A 23,397-nucleotide genomic window follows, 5' to 3' on the forward strand; every position below is an offset into this window, starting at 1 on the left:
ACTATTATAAAACCGTATTATAATAAATAAGATTATAAAACAGTATTATAAAAACACTAAATTCATAAAAAACCATTAGTAATATATCTTACACATTTCATTATTTATTCGTATAACGAAATAAAAGTACAATAATATATCTTAAAATTCGATCAATCCTACCTCAAGGAAATAAGAGCAAAGATGCTCAGTCATACTCAAACTCCATAGAGTTGTTTTTTTCATCTGGCAGAAATGAATTAAAGTGGCAAGGTTCAGTTTAAGGCATTCACCTGAAAATATAAATACCCATGCCCGATCACCTGCCAAGTAGTACAAATTAGGAAAACCATCATAACCTTTCCTATATAGATCAAGGAGCATAACACAATCAGTACAAAGATGCTGAGGTGTTTCTAGCTGTCTTATCGATACACAACAAACATTCCTGCCGAGGAATAGAAAACCAGGCTCCAACGCGATCAAGAGTAGTAAATTGTGCCAAACAGTATGAAAAAAATCCTCCAACCTTAGTGTCATTGATCATTATGATATATTTAAAAGGTGCGTTAATAGGTAAGCCTTGATTTACATAACTAAAATAGACAGATTTCACAGATAACGATGTGCTATTGTTTCTATCCCAAATGAGGACCTTCTGTTTAGTTTCCTTTAACAGCAGACCTACATTTATGGGATCTGTAACAAAAAAGGAAATGACCTCCAAGTTCAATGCATTTAGAACCTTTAAAGGAGATTCAGTTTTCACCATAGCAGAGAAGTCCATGTGGCATTGTCACTCTTACATGGAAAGTTTAGATATAAATTGCAACTAGCAATTCTCTGCAGTATTAAAGGAAACCATTCTTGCAGAGTTTCTGAAGTTTTATACTCTATTTTATCTTCGTCTTAGTTTTCTTTTAACTTTTTCTAGTGTTTCCTTGCTTCTTAAAAAAAACTTTTTTTTCTCTATTATCTCTCCTCTATTTCATTTTTTTTTTTTTTTAACACGGTCATTTTGTAATAAACTAAAGGTTTTCAAATGTAAAGCCAAAGCTTAAAAAAAAAAAGAAATAAAAAGAAAACTGAAACCAAGCCCAATTCACTACAAATTGTTTCAATTGGTGTAGAGTTAGACAAGCCCAGCGTAGATCTCCATATTTTAGCTTCAATTTTGGTGAGCCACAAGGTTTTTTTATCAGTATATATCTCCATAATGTACAATGCACAGGGAGCGATGTTTGTTCGATAGATTTGTACAGGGCTCTCTAATGAATAACCCCCTCGGTTAAATACACATTTCTTGACAACATTTAATCTCCTACAACCCTAACCCATAAACATCACTTGCCAACAAGTTCGTATTTAGATGATCAGTTATTGGCACTCCCAAGTAGATATACTTTTTTACTACTTCTACAGTCTCATTTATATTCCATACAAAATTCGACTGCTTCCTCTAGCAGCCTTAATCATAATTTTTGTTTTCTTAAAACTGATTATAAGATAAAAATTGGTGTGTTGATTTAAAGCAGATCGACTATGCTGGCGCCCAATTAACATTCAATCAAAAAGGATAGCATAATGCGGCTAGGACAGCCAAGAAATAGGATGCCGACCCACACAAGGAGGAAAGTTGTTACATTTACTCAACACATCCTTAAGTTCGACGTATAAAGTTAAATGCGCAACTTGGGACTAATGTGCAACTTGTGTCAGGCCATGGTTGGCATTTATAGTATTACTGAGTAGCCCTTCCTGATTTAGCCTAAATTGTACCATGGGATCAGAAAAGAGATTTAATGAAATGTAATGCCAGAGGTTGCAAGTCCCATGACCTTAATTTAGCTCAAACATGATCCCGATTTACAGCATCAAAATCGCCAGCATGGTCTACAAAGCATATATATAGTGCACTATCTATGGTAATAAATATCCTGCATGAGAAAGATCAAGACCCATAAGTTAGCAACTAAGAATTTTATTCTCCATCCATTTATTTAGCTTATCCAATCAAAAAAGCACACCAGATACAGGAGGAATCTAAGATGGCAAGAAGCCGATAATTCCCTGGCACTTCTCTGGAGGCCTTATTATGAATCAGGTTCATTATCGATTTCCTCCAGCTAGTAGGAATAATTCCTGTTTCCAAGATGGTCTCAAAATATTTTTGTAATATAGGGGCCCAAATAGTGGGTTTTTCCTTAATTATAATGTTTGCAACACCATCTAGGCCAGGAGCCCTGGAGGGTTTAAGTTCATTTATGGCCATTAATATGTCATCCACAGTAATAATAATTACACCTTGTTCCGTGATATTCGCATCATCACTGAAAAGGACATTAGCACATTTTCTTCGATATAATTCCAATAGATGCATGATCCATTTGGACTCAGATTAGAATAATGTTCAACAATAGACCATAACTTTCTGGCATCAGAGGAGTGTAGAGAGTTATACATAATCTGCCATTGGGCAGTAGATGTCCAACCTTTGTGAATTCTTATCCAGTTCGTGTATCTGGTTAGTTGTGAAACTAAACATTTCCTTTCAGTTGGTAAAATCAGATCTTTTAATCCCTTTAATTTTATTCGCGAGTAGTTTCTTCTGAGCAGCAATTAATGTATCATGTTTCCCAAACCCATCAATCTTCGGATAACCAATTTTTTTCTACATAGCTGCAATATTAACAAAGGCTAATTTCAGCACTCTCTCATATAACTCGATCTTATCACGGTTTAATGAATTGATCTTAATAAAATTATCGTTAATGAGGTTATTGAAAGTGGTTATATTGTTCTCTGCCCGATGAATGCGGTTAACCGATGTATTAGTGCAATAGCTGCCATGTAATGTAGCATACGATCCATTGTTTCCAACTTTCACTTATTCCCAGTTGCTTGCTTGCTGGGATCACTTATTCCCAGTTGCTGGCTGCTAAAATCTTGTCATACGGTCAAATAAATTTGTCTGAGATCAAGTCATCGTCAAAGATTTTAATCTACTACTAAACCATGTGTATGGGGTTCATGAATTACAGTTTGCAGTAGTAATAGGATAAACTAAATAAAAAGTCACTATAAAATTGTCCAAGGGTCCACATTATAGGTTTATTCATCTTACAATACAGTAACTGAAATAACACCATGGCTGTTATTAAATGGGCAAGCTCAAAGAGAGCCGTCAGTGGTTGGCAGTTGAAATCACCCACTATTACAATCTGACCCAGTGGATCTGTATACAACCATTCATCCAAAAGGCCCTCCACATAGGTAATAATAGTGTGAGAATGAGAATTTGCAGGAGGAATATATTTTTACCAACAATAGCCATTGCCGTCCCGAGTTTACACCAAAATTAAGCACCACAGCAATCACATTTTCATTTGGATTCAAGAGTTTCTGTTCCTCCACAAGCATGTGGCTCTTAGCACCTATAATTAATCCACCATACAGTCGTCCCACATTACCTTTTTTAGCTAGTGTCTGGAAGATCTGATACTCATCCAACAAATAAGATTTTGTTTCTTGGAGACAAAAATAAATACATTTTAAAAAAAAACAACACTTGCCAATACCTAGTTTAGGCCCTCTATATTACGAGTTAAGGAATCAAAGCCCCTCGGGTATTCCAAGATAATAGCCGTTTACTCATATTTTCGATTTGGTTAAATCATGCACCAGCATCATAGCAACTATTCTGTATTTGGTTGTAGCCTGGCTCTTATCTCTTAGCATATCCTAATGGCAAGTGGATCTATTGTGGTAACATTCTTGCTGTTAAGTTCACAAGAATGGGTCAACCAGTTCAGCTATGATGCAGGACACAACATTTACAACAGGCCAATTAATCTCATTAGTGGATTGGGGGATTTCCACCCACACTATGCCATTAGATGTAATCATTTGGAGAGGTGTACAGCAATGCAATAGTGACAAAATATTATGCCGATTCATAAGCAGACTTAAGTAGTTGAGATTCTGTGGTTTTCACTGACTTTGTTAAATATTTAGTACCCTATTGATCTTCAAGACTTCTATGCAATGAGTTGAGCAAAGCAGTCTGTGGTCTATAGGACAGTTTTCCTGAAGTCCAACTAGGGGCTTTATAAAACCATATCCGAGGCAGTACTCCATTCTTAGTACAAGGCTGTGCCACCCGAGAACAGTTGGTAACAGACAGAGCAGCCAAGCTTACCTTGAGAGGGAGAGGGCTGTAGGCAGGTACAAAGAAATTGTAGCATACATATGGTAGAAAGAAACACTAACACTGTGTATTGTAAAAATAATGGGTTTATTATGAATACATGCAGGCAAAGTTTAATCTTTGGTAAAACAACTACTGTTGCATATTATATAAGCACAATCATAAAAACCAACTTGATAAATATGGTATACTAACCAAAGTAAATAGAGGAGCATTAAGCAAATCAAGGCGAGTCAAAACCACCGTTGTACATTCAGAATAGCACTCTGCTATTCTTGGGGAATAAAACCAGGTAAGTTAGGAACAAGTTACTTACCTGTAACTGTTGTTCTCCAGCATGGGTCTGGCATGGATGCACATGCTCATGAATATTCCCTGTCAGGCTGGGAATCCTCGGTAAAGAAAAAATCAGTATCAGTTTCGTTTCTGATCTGTCTTTCTTAGTAGTAACCAATCACTGATCTCTGGGTCATACTGCCCCCAGCCAATGACTGCCCTCTCCCTAAGCCCCACCTCTGGCAGCCATCCTCAGATTTGGTCGCACGCCAAGTGGCAGTATGACCAAGTGAAGAGCCGCAGAGGGGTAGGCGGGAGGGTTTGCATGTGAATCCATGCCAGACCCATGCTGGAGAACAACAGTTACAGGTAAGTAACTTGTTCCTTCTCCAGCATGGGGTTTGGCATGGATTCACATGCTCATGAATAAAAGAATACATAGCAGTATACACATGCACAACCACGGGAGGTGGCAACAGGCTCAACATTAAGCAATACAACAACTCAACATTAAGCATCTCTTACCTCCTCACCAGGCTCACCTTAAGCGAACAGGTTGCGCAGCACTGTTTGGCCGACCCTGGACTCCTCCCTGGAGTCCCGATCGACGCAGTAGAATCTTGTGAAGGTGTGCGTCGACCTCCACGTAGCAAACCTGCAGTTGTCCAGCAGGGGCACACCAGACAGGAACGCCGTGGTAGCAGCGATCGCTCTGGTCGAATGGGCTCTCGGACGGCCGGTTTGCCAACCGGTGACAATGCATGATGCAGCCGGAGAGCCATCTGGAAATCGAAGTCTTCGAGAGAGCCTTCCCTTGATTCACAGACCCAAAGTTCACAAACAGTTGTGACGTCTTCCGAAAACTTTGTGCGGTCCACGTAGAACTTCAGCGCTCTAGCTACATCCAGCGAGTGCAAAGTCCTCTGACGGGAAGAAAACTGGTAACACCAAGGGCTCGTTGAGGTGGAAGTCCGACGGCACCTTGGGCATGAAGGAGGGGTGCGTCCTCAGCACCACCCTTGTGTCATGAAAAGTTAAGTATAGAGGTTTGCAAGATAAGGCCCGATTCTCTCCCACTCGTCGTGTAGAGGTGATGGCCACGAGGAACGCTGTCTTCCATGACAGGAACTTCAAAGGCGCCGAATGCATAGGCTCCCTAAGGCACCACATTAAGCTCCCACGCCGGGGCAGGAGCCTTTACCGGAGGGAACGATCGGAATAGTCCCTTCATAAATTCCTTCACCAGGCGATGAGACCACAAGGACGCCCGTCCCGTAGTCCTGGTATATCGGGCGATGGCAGCCAGATGTATTTTTATGGAGGCGTGAGCCAGTCCAGCTTTGGCCAGCGACAGTAGGTACGGCAGCATAAATGGAAGAGGTTCTCTGTCTGGTGCCGTGCACAGAAGATTAACCCTCCGCGGATTACGGCACCAGACAGAGAACCTCTTCCATTTATGACCGTAACACTTGAGAGCTGAGGACGCCCTGGCCTTTGCAAGAACCTCTCTGCAATCAGCCAGGATATTGTACCCTCCAGACTCTAGTGCTGCAGGAGCCAGGCCTGCAAGTTCAGTGACTCTGGGACGTGATGGAGAATGGCGCCTCCTTCTCTGGAGAGAAGATCCGCGTCCACCGGCAGCCTGACTGGCGGGGACGCTGACAAGTCCAGAAGGTCCGGGAACCAGATCTGCCTCGGCCACGCCGGTGCGACGAGGACCATCCTGCACCTGGACTTCTTGAGCTGGTTGATGAGGAGGAGCAGCAACGGCAATGGAGGGAACGCGTATAGAAACAGGCCGTCCCAAGGAAATGAGAAAGCACCGCCCATGCTCCTCGGCTGTGGGAACCTGCTGGCAAACCTCCAGCACTTGGAGTTTGTCGCCGTCGCAAACAGGTCGATCTGGGGTTTGCCCCATCGTTGGAAGAGTCGATCCACTTGATCCTGGCGCAGTTCCCACTCGTGGCACGAGAGCAGCTCCCTGCTGAGTGAGTCGGCGATGGTGTTTTTTATTCCTGCCAGGTGGAAGGGAACCAGAAACATCCCCTGGGCGACAGCCCAGTGCCACACTTCCTGGGCCTCCTTGGATAGGGCTGGGGATCTGGTGCCTCCTTGCTTCCATATATAGAACATCGTGGTGGTGTTGTCGGTGAAGATCCTCACCACCTTGCCCTTGAGGGACGGAAGGAACGACTTGAGAGCCCAGAACACTGCTCTGAGCTCCAGAATGTTGATGTGGAGAGACCTCTCCTCCGGGAGCCAAAGGCCTCTTGCGTGGAGGTCTCCGGTGTGGGCCCCCCCCCAACCCTCCAGGGAGGCGTCCGTCGTCACCGTCTCCTGAAACGCCGGGATTTGAAATTCCGTGCCTGTCGTGAGGTGAGCACGGATGCCCCACCATAAGATCCCCCGACGGAACTCCTCGTCGAGAGGGATCCTATCCTCGAAACAGCCCGTCGCCTGAAAACAGCGGGCGTCGAGGAACTCCTGTAGCGGACGCATCCGAAGTCTGCAAAGGGTTACAAGATAGATGCATGAGGACATCATCCCAAGGAGGGACTTGATGGACCTCACCCTGGCCACATCCGTGGCTAGCAGGTGCCGCACCTTGCCCAGGATGGTCTTGGTCCTCTCCTCTGAAGGGGAGGCCAATTGCCCCACTGTATCGAGCTTCGCTCCCAGAAACAGTGCTATCTGCGATGGAACTAGGTGGGATTTGGGGTAGTTGACGGCGAACCCCAGCTCCGTGAGCAACTGGAGCGTCCTCGCCGTGTGTTCGACGGGAAGTTCCCTTGTCCTTGCCCGGATTAGCCAGTCGTCCAGGTAGGGGTAAACGTGGATCCTCTGCAGGCGCATCTGCGCCGCCACTGGTGCCAGGCACTTGGTGCAAACCCTGGGTGCCGACTTTAATCTGAACGGTAGGGCTCTGAATTGGTAGTGGCGTCCCTGAACCATGAACCTGAGGAACTTTGTGCCTTTTTAGAATAGGGATGTGGAAGCAAGCATCCTCCAGGTCCAAAGAAGACAGGAAGTCGCTTTCCTCCAGCTGTCCCAGCACGTGCTGGAGGGTGACCATCCTGAATTTCTGCGCCTTGATGTACTTGTTTAAACGACGCAGGTCCAGCATGGGGCACCAACCGCCTGTCTTCTTCCTGGAAGTGTACCTTAAGTACACTCCGGAGCCCCGGAGCCTTCTGGGGACGAGCTCGATGGCACCTTTCTTGAGCATCGCCCGCAACGCCAACAGCTGTTGAGGGACGTGATTTTCATTCCTGGCCACGGGAGGAATGCGAGGGCACTTCTTTAGGAATTCCAGCGAGTGCTTGTTGGCCAGGGTGTCCAACACCCAACGGTCGGTGGAGATGGACTCCCACACGCTGATGAACTTCGCCAGCCGGCCTCCCACTTGGGTGCTTCGGTGGGGGCCCGACAACACGGCCGGGTCAGTCTTGCTTGGAAGCGGCCTTGCCACCTTGGCCTCCTTGGCGACGACGGCGGGATCCCCCTTGCTTGCCGCAACCTCTGTAGGCCTCCTGGGAAGAGGAGCGGGCCGCTGGCGGTTATTAGAGGAGCCACCGCTGGAACCTTTGGAGGCACCCTGTCTGCCTCTTGAGCTCCGAAAGGGCCGTCGCTGTTGAAGCACCCCTAAGGTCCGGGCCGTCTCCGAGTCAGTCTTGATGGCCTGTAGAGACTCGTCCACCGCCTTACAAAAGAGGTTGTTGCCGTCGAACGGCATGTCCAACAATCTGGTCTGGACGTCCTGGCGAAAGTCTGTCGCCTCGAGCCATCCTCGTCGTCGGAGGCAAACTCTGTTGCCCAGTTGGCGAAATCCGGTATCGGCAATGTCCGTTGCCACCGTTATGGCATGATCCGACGCCACCTCGCCTTCCTGCAGAATTTCTAGGGCCTCCGCCCTCTTGTTGTCAGGTAGGAAGTCTAGCAGGGGAGCTATCTTGAACCAGAGCTCCCTGTCGTAGCGGGCCACGATCGCTAAGGCACTGGCCGCCTTAATCGTCGCTGCCGACGAGATGACTCGTCGTCCCATGGAGTCCAACTTCTTGCGCTCGCTGTCTGGCGGGGAAGTGGAAGTTGAAGCCTCCGCACCCACTGCCGCCTTCTTAGTCGCTGCCGAGACGACAGAGTCCGGCGTGGGCTGGGCCCTGAGGCACAAGGAGGCAGCATCGGGGACTCAGTACTTCTTCTCGTACCTGTCCCTCTTGGCGGGAGCCGTGGAAGGGTTCTTGAGGACAGCAAGCCCCTCGTTTCAGATGTCGTTGAGCAAAGGCACCGCGAGGGCCGTCTTCCTCTTGGCCTCTCGTCGTTGGTACAGAAACCCTTCCTTTTTTTGTTCTTCAGGGCAGAGCTGGAAGAGCTCGGATGCCCTGGTTATCATGGCGTGGAAAGAGCCAATTTCATCGGTTGAGGAAGCCCGGGGAGGGGGGGGGGGTGATGACGGGATGTCTGCTGTGTCATCGCCACCGTCATCGTCCGTGTCCGTCACTGTGTCCGTCGCCGTATCCTCTCTAGGGTCGGGCGAGGACGAGGGGTCCACAGGTCTCGCAGGCACGAAGGGCAGAGCGGGGTGGACTCTCCTCCGCTTGTTCGGAGGGCTTCCTGACGTGGCCGGTTCTGGATCCTCCGTCGGGTACATAAGGATTGGATTGCCAACAAAATGGCCGCCGAGCTATCCTGGGGCTCGGGTAATGGCTGCGACGGACGCGATGGGCGTTCCACTGGGCCCTCTACGTCGCCATCATCGCTATCTTCGATCACGTCAGCGGGGACCGTCCCCTGGGATTGAACCTTCTCGAACCTCTCATTGAGGCCTATGAACCTCTCGTTGAGGCCTATGAACCTCTCGTTGAGGCCCTTCTCGGCTTCCACCAGCTCCTCCTCAGAGGCCGATTTCGAGTCTGTAATTGTCACCGCCCCCCCCCTCTTTTTCCACTGGGGGCTTCACGGGGGTCTTAACGATGGGCTGGAAAGAGGACTCCCTCCGCGGTGGCAGGGATACTCTGGGACCAGAGGCCGTTTCCACTGGCGTAGTCTCAGCCGGCTTCGCCAGGGTCGCAGCGACCACATCGACAGAGGCCTTTGCCGGATGGATCAGAGCCCTCACCACCTTAGGTGCGTCCTGGGCCTTTGCCTTGGGGGGAGGGTCAGCGCCTCGCTCCCCCTTCGAGATCGACCGGGTCCACTCCAGCGGCTTACCCGGGTTCTCGGACTTCCTATTCCCCGAACCAGAGCGCTGACTCTTGGTGGAACGTGCCAGGGAAGTAGCGCCCTGCCTGGCAGCCGAAGAGCCCGACCTTTCGGCACTCGCGGTGCTTGGCCTTCTGTTGGGCCCCCGTCGCCGGGGCGCCTTCACAGGACTTAGAAGCCCGCTCAGACTTTCTTCGCCTTGTCACCCGCTGTGCCCTTCTCCAGCCAGGCGGCGAGGCGGGAACGACAATCTTGTTTGGTCCGTTCCAAATGGTTCTTGCAGAACGCACAGTCCTTCTCCACATGCGTCTTGTCCTCATGAAGACAGAGACAACGCGAGTGCTCATCTTCCTTGAAAACGTTCTGCAATCCGCATCCAGGGCAGCACCTGAACAGCTTGGATCCGGGCGTCGAGCTTCCCTTGTCATGGCCATGTCCGTTGAGGTAGGCCGCAGATCTTCCGGAATCCTCCAAGAAGTGTAAACTCGACAAAAACTTCACCCTTGAGGGGCGTAGAAGTATTCCGAAACCGGTCCCCGATATCGGAAGTAGAAACGGTGGAGCTTGAGGCTCGATTAAACCGGAAAAATGAGAAAATCTCCTGAAAAAGCGTGAAAACGCAGCAAAAACTCGAGGGCTAAAGCACAAGGACTCCCAACATGTGAGCGTGCAGTAAAAATCTGAGGATGGCTGCCAGAGGCGGGGCTTAGGGGAGAGGGCAGTCATTGGCTGGGGGCAGTATGACCCAGAGATCAGTGATTGGTTACTACTAAGAAACACAGATCAGAAACGAAACGGATAGTGATTTTTTCTTTACCGAGGATTCCCAGCCCGACGACGGGGAATATTCATAAGCATGTGAATCCATGCTAGACCCCATGCTGGAGAACTTTCATATTACAATAAGTAATGAAAAAGGGTACCAGACCCCATTAGTCATAAAAGTGTTGCTCACTTTCAGAATCATTTAGTTCGACCAACACTTTTTCCAAGCATCGTGCAACATATGCAATAATGTTCTATTTTGAATGGATACAGTTACAACACACCAATGTTACTTTTTAGAACACAGTTCAGAGGGAGTAACTTAACTTGTATACGTTCTAGAGGGGCCTTACGCTACTCATGGAAAAGTAAGAACCTAGTGAAACTATTTTAGAAGTGCACTAAAGCAATTCAGGGAAAGCACAACCCAACATAATAGGTTAAGAGCAGCAGCTATTCAAGGCCAGTATGACCTATTGGTATACAAACATATTACAGGGTTTGAAATTGAGGGGAGCTACGAGCATTTTCGCTCCTGCTTGGAGCCTAGAAGAGCCTGGCTTTGCTTGAACCCAACAGCTACCAGCAGATACTTTTTGGTACCAGGCCCAACTGATGCTGAACAAACAAACTTATGTGAATTTAATTCTGTGCTTTTGGGACAATCTATAAATAAACTTTAGTACACAGATGAACAACATTTAAATAATGTAAAAAATATGTTAGCATCTTACATGAAAGTTAGATTTTTGGAACGCTATGTGCTAGCTCCTCGTTCCCCAGTCTTGTTGCTCCTGGTCTCTGTTTAATGCTGGATACCCAGGAGCTGCCTTTAGCTGATGCTTATCCAATCTTAATTTCGATCCCCGTTATTACACTATTTCTATTATAGGAATACACAGTTTAACCAAATGATACTTTTAAGAAGTGTAGAATACAGCTCTAAGATGGAACTCTTTGCAGACCTAAGAAAGGCAATAAGCAGTTCAGGGTAAGCAATGAGCCATATACTTTTCAGAGGGGCTACAAGCAACTCAGACAAGTGTTAGCTCCAAGACTGTTTTAGAAATGCATTGAAGCAGATCAGGAAAAGCAACACCCAATAATCCATATACAGTTCATTCAAGGTAGGTAAACCCTTCTGGTAAGCTTTTACGCTCATTCAATTAAGCATAATAAAACAGTACCAACACTATTACTTTTAAGAAGTGTGCAACACTATTCAAAGTAAGTAAAACAACATACTTTTTAAGGAACAATCAGCAACTTAATGGTAAGTAATAACTTTGTAAACACTTTGTAACCTATTCTATTTCAGAGATACATTTACAAGACTTACTCATTTACAAGTAAGTACTTTTACACACACTCTATTTTCAAGACATAAGCCTCATATTTTATTAGATTCCTTCCCTAGTATATAGCACAAGAGGGACCCTGGTGGTCCAGGAGCCAGCTGTAGGCAGGTCAGGATAAGGTTCAGGTACAGGTACAGGACGCCAGAGTCGAGAGGCTAACAAGTATTAGCTTCAGAGTTAGTTCATAGTGTCCAGGGACTTCATAGAAGACTCCCTATATATGCTTTAAACCTGGGCGAGTGGTATGGGCAAACTCCCAAACATTCAAATCACACACTTAGCCCAAGGATTCACACAACACTTAAGGTAAGTATTACCATAGCCAACACTGTACCCCAGCAGAAAAGAAGTGCTTCTGCGTGGATGACTTCAGGATGCAGCAACACAGGACCCGGTCCATGGATTCTTGGTCTGGAGACTAAACAGACACTGGATGGGAACTTGCAGCAGCAGTCGCCAGAGTAGGCTTCCAACAAAGTATTCTTCACAGCTTGTCGCAGCTCGGTGGATTTGGTGCCCTTTTACAGGAACCAGATGGAATATCACTGGTCAGATTCTCTTCACTCTCTCGGTCCTGGATGCTGGTGAGAGGACTTCAGAGATTCAAATTGTGTCCCTGGAGGTCCAGCAGGAATCCAAAGTTTCATCAGGAATTGGACTTCGGAAGACCTTGCACTGCACTTGGGCTCAAGGTCCCCGGCTATTGGCGGTTTGCAGCCCAGCAAGGTCACAGCACGTCGATGGATGGCTTGTTTTTCAGGTCTCCTTAAGACTAGTGAATCTCACCAGCCTCTGGGTAGCAGTAGTCGTAATCTGGACACCCAGGTCGATTGGAAGAAGAGTTACATCAGGATCCGGTTACACAGCACGCTCTCCAGTCACTGGAAATCTCTACAGCCGCCTTTTCTTCATCTTCCCTTTCGGATTAAGCTCCAGTGGTCGACTTGTCAGCAACTTCCAGGATCTAACCTTTATACAGGAACCACAGCCAAACTTCTGCAAACTCTCCCTGCAGTTTACCTAAAGGGGCGGCTGGCGGTCCAATCAGGACAGTCAGACCCCTAGTGGGAACTGGTTTCTTTCAGACAAGGTGAAACACAAAGGACTGCAGAATTTTGTACTCCACCCTCACGTCCTGCCTTCACAGACACTCTGGAGCCTCGACAGGGAATACAAAGCATTACCGCCGAAAACAACATTTTAATCAGAATCTTTCCCACCTATGACGGCAGAAGATGACCCAACAAGCAAGCAATAGAGAAATGGCAAAAAAACAAAGTTACTTACCTGTAACTGTTGTTCTCCAGCATGGGTCTGGCATGGATTCACATGCTCAGGAATATTCCCCATCGGCAAGTCGGGATTCCTCAGTAAAAGAAAAAAACAGTTTCACTTTCACTTATAAACTGTCTTTCTCCTATAAACCAATCACTGAGGTCTGGGTCATACTGCCCCCAGCCAATAACTGCCCTCTCCCTCAGCCCCTCCTCTGGCAGCCATCTTCAGATGTAGTAGCACATAAAGTGGCAGTATGACCAAGAAGAGCCGCAGAGGGGCAGGAGGGAGAGCTTGCATGGGAATCCATACCAGACCCATGCTGGAGAACAACAGTTACAGGTAAGTAACTTGTTCCTTCTCCAGCATGGGGTCTGGCATGGATTCACATGCTCATGAATAAAGACTACATAGGAGTACATCATTACACAACCAAAAGGCTCAACAGATGCAATTATTCTTACCTCCGGAACAGGCTCACCTTCAAGCAAACAGCTTGCGCAGCACTGCTCGTCTGACTCTGGACTCTCTGGAATCCCTGTCGACTCAGAATCTTATGAAGGTGTGCGTAGACCTCCATGTAGCAGCCCTGCAGATGCCCAGCAGGGGCACACCAGACAGGAATGCTGTCATTGCATCGATCGCTCTGGTGGAATGGGCTCGCGGACGGCCAGGCAACTGCCGGTTTGCCAACCGGTGACAGAGTGTAATACAGCCAGAGAGCCACCTGGAAATGGAAGTCTTGAAAAAAGCTTTCCCATGGTTCACAGGCCCAAAGTTCACATAAGGTTGGGACATCTTCTGGAAACTTTTCAGAGCACGCGCCACATCTAGCAAGTGCAAAGCCCTTTCAGCCATCGACAAAGGTGTCAGAAAAAAACAGAGGCAACACCAAAGGTTCATTGAGGTGGAATTCTGACAGAACTTTTGGCATGAAGGAGGGGTGCGTCCGCAGCACCACCCTCGTCTTGTGGAAAGTCAGATAAGGCTGCTTGCAGGACAGGGCCTGGATCTCACCTACCCTTCTGGCAGAGGTGATGGCCACGAGGAAAGCTGTTTCCACTAAAGGAACTTGAGAGGAGCTTGATGCACAGGTTCTAAGGGGGCCCGCCCATGAGCCTCGTCAGTACCATGTTGAGTTCCTACGCCGGTGCAGGCGCCTTCGCCGGCAGGAATTATCAAAGGATGGTTTTGATCAACTCCTTGACTAGAAGGTGTGACCAAAGAGAAGACCGCCCCGGAGACCTGATGTAGAGGGAGAAAGTCGCCTGATGCACTTTGATGGAGGCTTGTGCCAGCCCCGCCCTGGCCAAAGACAATAAGTACGGAAGGACCTGAGGGGCCGTGAACCTCAGGGGGTTGATCTTCTGTGCCCAGCATCAAGTCGCGAAACGCTTCCACTTGTGCCCGTAGCACTTGAGTCAACGGCGCTCTGGCAAGGACCACCCCGAATTCCGCTGGTAGCACATACCCCCCTCCCGGCCTCCGAACTGAAGGCTGCAGGAGCCATGCCTTCAGGTTCAGCGATCCTGCGTCGTGGTGGAGGATTTCGCCTCCTTTTCTGGCAAGTAGATCCGCCACCACGGGCAGCTTGACTGGAGGTGACGGCGACAGGCTGAGATGGTCCGGGTACCAAATCTGCCTCAGCCATGCCGGGGCGACGAGGGTCATCCTGCATCGGCACTGTTTGAGCTGATTGATGACTCGCAGCAGGAGAGGCAATGGCGGGAAGCCTACAGGAACAGGCTTTCGCATGGGAAGGAGAACGCGTTCCCCATGCTCCCCGACTAGTGGAACCTGCTGGCGAATCTCTGGCATTTGGAGTTTGTCACCGTCGCAAACAGATCGATCTGGGGTCTGCCCCACCGGAGGAAGAGGCTGCTCACTTGATCCTGCCAAAGCTCCCACTCGTGGCAAGAGCGCAGCTCCCTGCTGAGGGAGTCGGTGATGGTGTTTTTGACTCCCGCCTGGTGAAAAGGAATGAGAAACATCCCCTGGGCAACAGCCCAGTGCCACAAGTCCTGTGCCTCTCTGGAGAGCATTGGGAATCTGGAGGCCCCCCTGCTTCCTGATGTAGAACATTGTGGTGGTATTGTCCATGAAGACTCTCACCACCTTGCCCTTGAGGGACAGGAGGTACGACTTGAGGAACAGAACACTGCTTGCAGTTCCAGGACATTGATGTGGAGATCCCTCTCCTCCGGTAGCCACAAGCCTGTGGAGACGTCCGGTGTGGGCTTCCCAGCCCTCCAGGGAAGCATCCGTGGTGACTGTCTCTTGGTATTGGGGACTCTGGAAATCCGTGCCCCCGGTGATGTTGGAGTGTATGCCCCACCACCTTATTGCTCAACGCCTCGTCGAGCACAATCCTGTCTGTGAAGCTTCCAGACACCTGGACCCATCGAGCGTCCAGGAATTCCTGAAGGGGCCGCATATGCAACCTGCAGAGCCTGATCAGGTAGATACACAACAACATCATGACGAGCAGCGACTTGATGGTCCGTAACGTGGCGATCTTCAGTGCCAACAGCCGCTGCACCTTGCCCAAAATGGCAGCTATTCTCTCCTCTGAGGAGGCCACCAGGCAGGAGACAGTGTTGAGCCTGGACCCCAGGAACAGCACATTCTGCAATGGAATCAAGCAGGACTTTGGATAGTTCACTGAGAATCCCAGACAGTCCTGTGTGTGTGTGTTCGACAGCGATCTCCCTTGACTTGGTCCGGATGAGCCAGTCGTCGAGGTGCAGGTACACATGTATCCCTTGCAGACGTTAATGGGCCACCACTGGTGCCAGGCAACAACCTAGGCACTGACTTCAGTCCGAAGCAGAGGGCCTTGAATTGGCAGTGCTTTCCTTGAACGATGCAGCGCAGGAACTTCCAATGCTTCTCGGGAATGGGGACGTGGAAGTAAGCGTCCTCTAGATCCAGTGATGTTAGGAAGTCCCCTTACTCCAGTTTGCCGAGCACGAGTTGCAACGTGGCCATCCTGAATTTTTGGGACTTGGGGAACTTTAGACGCTGCAGGTCGAGAATGGGCCGCCAGCCCCCAGTCTTCTTATTTACTAAGAAGTATCTGGAGTAGACTCCGGAGCCCCGCAGTCGCTTTGGAACTAGCTACATCACCCCTTTCCTTAGCATGGCCCGTACTTCCTGCAGGAGCTGAGGATGGGCTGCTCCTGCCGGGCTGCCAGTGGTATCCATGGACACTTCTGCTGGAACTTGTGTGTCCGTGGGCGAGAGCGTCCAGCACCCATCCGTTGGTGGAGATCTTTTCCCACTCGCGGACGAAGCCCGCCAGCCGGCCTCCCACTGCAGTGAAAGTGTGGGCAGACATCCTGGTTGGTTCAGTCCTGCTTTGGGGCCTGCGTGCCGCCTTGGGAGCGACAGCCACCTCCGAATGCCTTGGAATGACCCCTGTTAGCCTCCTGGGTCGCAGGTACAGGAGGGTTTGCTGTACGAGGATGATCCCCCCGCCGAAACCCTTAGAAGATCTTCCGGATTTGCCTCCTGAGTGTGGGGTAGATTTATCCGCCCAGCAGAACTCCCCAACATCACCAAACCGCATCTCAGCAGTCCCCAGCAGAATGGCTGCGCTGGCTCTGTTGAGCACTATCGAGTTGCATTAAAACTGCGCTTTGTAGTAACCAAAATGATGGCTGCGCTGTTTTACCAGCCACACATGGGGCAAGATGAAACTCAGAGAATTGCTGCCAGTATTTTCTTAAATTACACCAAAGAAAAGAATTCAAAGGCAGAGTTGCTGTGCTGCCAGCTCAAAACTTTTCACTGAAAAAGAAAACATTCTGCCTTTTAAAATGACTTTGCCCTGATCTGGTCAACAGTACACAGTTTTGTTCCAGTGACACCCAGCTATGTCCCTCCATATTTGGGTTGTGCTCCAGAAAGGGGGCAAAACGCTTTCCTTTTTGCAACAAAATAGCACAGATAAACCCTTCAAAAGAATATAAGTCTCTCTCTCTCTGGGGCATATGAATAGGCAAGGGTGCAGCATCTTGCACCCTCATCAGACATTGCGACAGTGCTCCAGCCTTGGACAAAGGATTTCTGGGACACATAGGTGTGACCTTCTGGTAGCACCTCCCCTCCACTCAAATTGGAGAGCTTCAAAGACAAATCCATGGCAACACAGGTCTAGTGCCTGACAGTTGGCTGCAGGTTTGAAAAAAATGCCCTTATTTGGAAGACAAAGCCAGCCCATCTGGGGCAAAAGACTGTTCTTATTTGATACACTTTTAGACTCTTTTCTGCAACCGGAAAATGCAGGAATGCAAATGTTTAACAGTTTACATGTAATTTTTGTGGTATTAAAACAAGATATTGTGGCCTTCCCTAGCGTGTATGGGATGCAAACGGAAGAAAATGTAAATCATGGTAAAAGTATACATGGTATAACTTTGAAATTTAATGCAAACATGCTCTGCGATAATAGGTACACATTTATAAAAATGTAGAAATTTAAGTGAAATATTTCCCACCAAAACTTGTGAAAGATTAGAACGAATTACCAACATTGTACAGATGTTGGAGTTGTAATAACAGGCTAAGTGTAAAATATGGAATCTGCTTATGTAATTTTCAAAAGTGCTACAACTGTAAAAATGTGCAATTGATGTCATAACTGATTTGGCTAAAATAACTAAGGGCCATGGGCATTATAAGCACACACCTTAAAACTGATGTCATCTCCCTGAAGTCCAACCAGCTAACAGGAAGGCAGTAACAGTCCCCTCTGACCAATCCAGTAGTTAGAGGCATGTCAAGCCAAAGGTCTGCCCCCATAGTAAATCCTGTGATATCATGATCCCTACATCAAGGGGAGGCATGGGGAGCTCTGGACACTTCTGAATTTTCCAGCTTCTGCGTATCCAGCATTCCATATTCATCCTGCAAGGTTCCAATTTCCAGTGCCAAGCCAGAGCATAGCTGACCCTATCCAGGCAGGACCACTGATCCAGAAAAACACCACTAAAATCCCAAACACTCAGGGAGAAAGGGGAAAGGTGGCTGAACCCTCATTGGGATTATCCAGTGCTACCTGCTTGCCCTGCTACACGCTTTATCTAGCTGAGGTGCCACTGTACCGTGACCAGACCTTTGCTCAGTTGCTTTCTTCTAGGAGAGTCCGCCGCTGTGACTAGATATTGCCTCGCTGTCCAGAAACTCGGTCCGCTGTCCAAAATACCCCTTTCAAGTGCCTGTTGCATTTCCCTTCCCCAACAACCACAAACTGCATCCTTTGCTCTGTTACCTTGTAATAGGTCCTATCCCATAGAAACCCCCTAACTGCCTTAGCAGGAATCCTTAAAACTATCAGAACCCTCTGTGTATCCTATTCATTGACTTCCATGTGTTAGTGCCATTCTTCCACTCATTTCCGTCCTTGTGCAAGTCCTTAGTACTATTTTGATTAATTAAGTATTCCCTAAAAGAGGCACAAAGCGTGAAGGGGTTACAACTGCAGCTTAACCTTATTTACAGGTGGCGTTTCTCTTTTTTTTCTAGCCACTAAAATCTAGTTTAAGTGAAACTTATTTCCTTTCCAAACCGATTTTCTCTGTCAACTGCTTTTATTTTTAAAACCAAAATTCCTTTCCTTTTAAGAATCTCATCCAGTCATTCATTTAGAGTTCCCTTTTCACTTTCATATTATGTTATGTTACTTGCCATTTATATAGCGCCTTACGTATCATTGGTATGACCTCAAAGCGCAGGTAGGTTGAATGCCCTCGGGAACCGCAGTTCAAGTCAGTGGAGAGAGAGAGCTGTATGGTGCGTGGGTGCACCGGATATGTGTGCAGCTGGTGTGGTTGATGCATGATAGCGCTAGGTGTTGTGCTGAAGAAATCAGTTGGATGTGTTCAGTCTGGAGGGTGGACACCCAGGCTGAGTTCTGGATGCGTTAGGCCTGAGGAGACGTCTAAGCTAGCTGGTATGTGCTCAGCTAGCTGTGTTTTAATAGGATGAGGAGGTGTGTGGGGTCAGGTTAGTATGAGAACAGCGAGGCCGAATGTGTCATAGTATTGCTGTGTTCTAGTTGAATGATGTTGCATAGGAGAGAGTAGGATAGTAGTGTGATATGGTGGTCATCAGTAAAGCGCTTGCGATCAAGCACGAGAGCAGGACAGAGGGCGTACATAGCGGCATACGTATATAAAGTGACAGGATGGATAGGGTAAACATGTGATACAGATAACATGGGGATACAGGTACATAGCATAAATAAGAGATAAAGGGATATTCAGCGTTCCTTCCTCATCCGTTCAATCCTTTTTTCATCCGTTGCATCCTTTGTCCTTTCCATTCCCGTTCAATCCTTTGTCCTTTCCCTTCCCGTTACTATCCGTTCCATCCTCTCCTTTCCCTTCCCATTCCTATCCGTTCCATCCTGTCCTTTCCCTTCCCGTTCCTATCTGTTCCACCCACTCCTATCCGTTCCACCCACTCCTATCCGTTCCACCCACTTCTGTTCATCTATTTCATCCGTCCCATTCTCTTAATTTACTCCGTCCGTTTCATTCACTTCATCGTTCCATCCACTCTATCCATGCATTTGTCCCGCAGCATAAAAACCGCATTCAGCTTTTGTCCGTTTCACCCGTTTTTAAAGCTGTTTTGACATTTAGGCCCGTGAAAATTCGCAAATGTAATTTCTCCACGTGTGATTTGTTGCACTGTATGTTCCTTCCAAAGTTGATTTTCTGAATCATATGCTCATTGCTACATTGCCTTTTAGTTTAGTAAGTGTTCTGACATCTTTGAGACAGCCATACTCATTTCAACCTTATTCATTCAACCACACATGTAAAACAAATATTTAGTAATTCAGAATGCTATTTTGTGCAATTGCAAAGGTTTTTAAATCAGATTTTGCCTCCCATTTCGTGGGGGACGGTTGGATTTTAATTCTGTTTGCTGTCTAGTATACCACACTCCTTGCTACTCCTTTCTATCTTAATCAGGGTTTCAGGGAGCGTTGCAGGGGGAAATCTTAACTGGGGAGCTATCTACCTGAAAAGTAATATTACTCCCATTCATTTGTGCTTAGTTAATGTTAGAAGGTCAAACTAAGTGTATTCTATCATTTTAGTGTAATTATCACCCCACTGGTGATTGCTGCCCAATATTAAATGTGTGTGGTTTTGATGGAAATTTTAAAATAAATAAATATTGTATTACCACCCACCGGCCTGGTTCATGGTCCATTGTGGCCCGGGGTATTTGTAAAAAGAGGGTGTGAGACGGGTTGGGTGCCATCTCAATCTGAATTCTTAGGAAATAAAGTATAAGTGTTTCGATTGTGCGCTGCAGCCTAGGCCAGTATCAAGAGTCCTGGTCTGGTGTGGGACACCCCATTCGAATCCTTAACATATTGGGGGTTCATCCGGGATATGAGAAAGTGTTGCCACCCGTGACAGCTTAACACAGCAGGCTAACCTTCAAGATACCGATACTTTGTGGGGTTAGAACACTGCTACACTGTAGAAGCGCCTTTCCAAAACATATACCCCCAAGTATCAGGCCTGTGTGTAAAGATATATTAAAATCAACCCCGAACTAGACAAAAAGCAGCAAAATATAAATAAATGAATAAAGAAAGAACACTTTCCATAATGACTACAGTAGAGATAAACATGGCTAGGCAGCACCTTCTGCACAAATTATTTGTCAGAGGGGAATGGGCACAGCAAGATTAGGTCTGGCTAGAAGAAATTATGCAACAGGTCACCGCCATGGACATGTGGCAAAATGGTGGCCTATTACATCAAGCCTTGAGCGAGTTGTATATGACTCCAAAAATGTAAGAGGAGCAGGTTAAAATGTTCAGAATCACAGCCTACACATAGCTCCATATGGGAGGTCTGGAGGCAAAACATGAAGAAATCAGAACCCTTGCGCAAAACCAGTCTGAACTCAAATCCAGACTGATCTGAAACTAGTGCAAGGGAAATTGCAAAAGAGCCAAGATTCTGAGGACCAAGTTGAGAACTACATCAAACAGCTAAAAGAGGACTTGGCTCTACTACAGCAAAATAATTCAAACCAAGAGGCCAAATTAAATACATTAAGAGCGGAAAAGGTTGACTCTTTGGAAGAGAGTCAACTGAAATTAAAACAAGTGAGATACAATAACAAACTCAAAAGGAAGAAGTCGTCCTTGCGGGGCTTCTCTAGTTGAGACAAATTCTGAGCTTCAGCACAGCAGCAGGGCTTCACCGGGCAAACTAGCGGTCCAAGAGTTGCAGCAGGCGTCTCTTCAAGTTCTTCGGATTCCTTTGTCCAGTGGTTGACTCTGCCTTACAAACCAAAAAGCCTTGCCTGTAATGCTGGATTCTCCAATTCATTCCAGCCTAGCTGCCAATCACACAGCAGGGTGGCTGTCTTTGCCGAAGAGCCAGCCGGCCAATCACCTTTGTGCGCATTCTTGTAACCAAGGGGATTTAGTACAGGGAGTCATACTAGTGCCAGAGGTGGGCTTCACTTGTGAATCCCGGCAAAGACAAAATGAACAAAGAGCCCAAAAATGGTTTGCCACGCAAAGTAAATCTCAAGAAGGACCTTCCTGACAAGAAATGGCGAAAAAAGAAGACTGGGGACATTTTGACGAAATGGGCACCGATGGGTGCTTTACCGTGGCTGTGAACGCAGCCCGCGGTAAAAACACAGAACGGTAGTAAAAAGCAAACCACTGCCACCAGCCATTAAATATAGGAAGGGTAACATAACAAATGTTACCTGAGAAACCAAACAAAGGGGATACTAAGTAACCCCTCCAGCACCCTATGGTAGGATAGTTAAGTCAAGTCAATTTCACTTCACTGCTCTTGGAAACAGTTTCACCAAGAGAAGGTATTTAAACCTTTGGGAAATCTGAGAGACTTCCCTGTGCCACTGCACTGAAGGTGCTGTGTGACAATGTAAAGATGATGCCTCTAGAGTTTGTCAGACTCCAAAGTTTAAAAAGAACACAGAAATTAAATCACATGAGATATAAAGTCCTAAAGTCCAGCACAAGAGCTGGGGATCTCTAATGTAGAAGGGAATTGACACATTTCTGAGAATTCTGCCTAACAATGGAGCTATCCAAATGACAAGTGCAATACAATGTGTGCTCTATACTTTTTAGCAGTAACACTGGAAAGTGAGGCCTATTTAGCAGAGCTCACATTTAGAGAGAAAACCATTTTACAAATCAAAAAAGCTCAGGATTGCTCACTCTCTCAGATGACATTCCGTTACAGGGAGAGTGAAACAAAAATGTCTGCATCTGGCCATCAGACACACGCATCCCTTACGTTCTGAGTCTGGAATGTGACCCGTGGGTAGAACCAAAAATAATAGCACGGTTCCCTTTGAATTGCAAGTGGCCAGACATCTGATAGCAGAGGTAAGTAAGCATTAGCAGGATAATCGAGAGAAAAAAGAAGAAAAGAAAAAAGATATTGAAAACAGGATGCTGTGACCAACAACTCTGACAGAAAGCTTCAGCAGCAAACCCAAAAATGGGCCACAATGAAAGTCAAGATGCAGGTTTAAACAGCACCAGGCCAAATACACTTCCAAGCTAAATTGGTGCAAAGGATGTTAGCGGCAAGATACTGGGATTCAATTATTGGGCACCAACATAGGTGTACCCCTTGGTGGAAGTTTGAGGCCATCATGCTGAGGCTGAGAGAAGACCAGCTAATCCCAATTCTTCTTTGCAATGAGACTCACCATATGGCCGCCTCTGGACTCGACCAAGGCAATACAATCAGATTAATGGAAGCGCATGGTTGAAGCTCTGCAGTGGGAATGTAGTGACTATTAGAAGCCACCTAAACCAGTCGGCTTTTCCCCAATTAAAGTAATAATAAAGAGTAAAGACTACAGCAAAAGAAACAGCAGGTACTTTTTCCTCAGGTCTTTTGCCAAATCTGAATCTTGAAATCGAATCCCTGCCAGTTCTAGGCGAATGCCACGGTGCAAGACAATCGAGTGGCCCAAGGAAAATGAATATGTTCCTGAACACACAGAGGCTTTCCCATCTGAAGCAATAATGTATTTAAATGCACACAACATTTAATACAACACAAAAACGCATGGGTCACGATTCTCTAGCACTTCTTTTCATGAACTAAGACGAGAAAAGCTGGCTTTCAAAGCAGGTTTCTACCCATGCCATCAAGGAATTCTAAATGCAGGTCATAGGGGCACAGCACTCCAAGAACCAAAATTGTCGATACCGAGCCATTGATCTCAAAATAAATCTACCATATTCCTCGCAATTAATCAAACAACGGTATTGGATGAAGCACACGGTCGAGTACAGCTTTT

General features: G+C 47.1%; 1 protein-coding gene across 2 annotated transcripts in view; it reads right to left on the minus strand.

The window, feature by feature from the left end:
• The window catches only part of EXOSC7 (exosome component 7), a 261,176-nt gene that overhangs the window by 67,760 nt on the left and 170,019 nt on the right, over nucleotides 1-23,397 (minus strand). The window lies entirely within an intron of this gene.

This window comes from Ambystoma mexicanum, chromosome 2q, assembly GCF_040938575.1.
Source record: "Ambystoma mexicanum isolate Mex_15411 chromosome 2q, UKY_AmexF1_1, whole genome shotgun sequence".
Classification (NCBI taxonomy): domain Eukaryota; kingdom Metazoa; phylum Chordata; class Amphibia; order Caudata; family Ambystomatidae; genus Ambystoma; species Ambystoma mexicanum.